Source organism: Octopus bimaculoides, chromosome 6 (genome assembly GCF_001194135.2).
Source record: "Octopus bimaculoides isolate UCB-OBI-ISO-001 chromosome 6, ASM119413v2, whole genome shotgun sequence".
Lineage (NCBI taxonomy): Eukaryota > Metazoa > Mollusca > Cephalopoda > Octopoda > Octopodidae > Octopus > Octopus bimaculoides.
Genome location: NC_068986.1, coordinates 90,476,907 through 90,477,748, shown reverse-complemented (window position 1 = coordinate 90,477,748; position 842 = coordinate 90,476,907).

Below are 842 nucleotides of genomic sequence, written 5' to 3'. Positions count from 1 at the left end.
TGTGTGCGTGTTTATGTGTATAGATGAACACATTCAAGTAACTTGTGCACGCCTCAACAATACACAATACAATATAATTAACAAACCAATTAGCTTCGATTACACAGAAAATTGTTCGTCTTTATTTTATTTTAACTCCTCCAATATACATGTATGCGTGTTAGAGTACCAGAAAGAACAAGAGAAGGAAAGAGAGAGAGAGAGAGAGAGAGAGAGAGAGTGTGTGTGTGTGTGTGTGTGTGTGTGTGTGTGTGTGTGTGTGTGTGAGTGGGTGGGAGTAACCTAGCGTTTGTGTATATGTGTATGTGCATGAAAAAACACACATATTATGCATATCTGTACGTATATATACATATATTCAATAAATGCACACATAAACACACATGCATAATTACACACATATAGAAATAGAACCAAGATATAAAAGCACGGAAATATATGGAGAGAGGGGGAAAAGAGAGACTTAATTTATGCAATATCATTGTTTATAAGTTTCTTAGGGATGTTTGTGAAGGGAAATAGCATTGTTTCGTTTTTGCTTTGTTTTTTAATATATACATGTTTAGCTACTATCAATTTAGTTTTTTTTTTTTTTTTTTTCAAATGTTAGCTTTTAACCACACCAAATTATAATTGGTTGATGTTTATGAATTTTACATTTCATTTCTATTTGTTTGTTATCTGCTTTTCCATCCTGAAATTAAAACAAACCTTACAGAAAATGTCAGTCCTATTATATAACCATGTTTGCTTTGCAAGCCTCACCTTCTTTCATCATTTTTTTCTGGTTACTTATTAATTAATTCTGGGTGGGTTACGGCTATTTTAACACAGTCACTTTG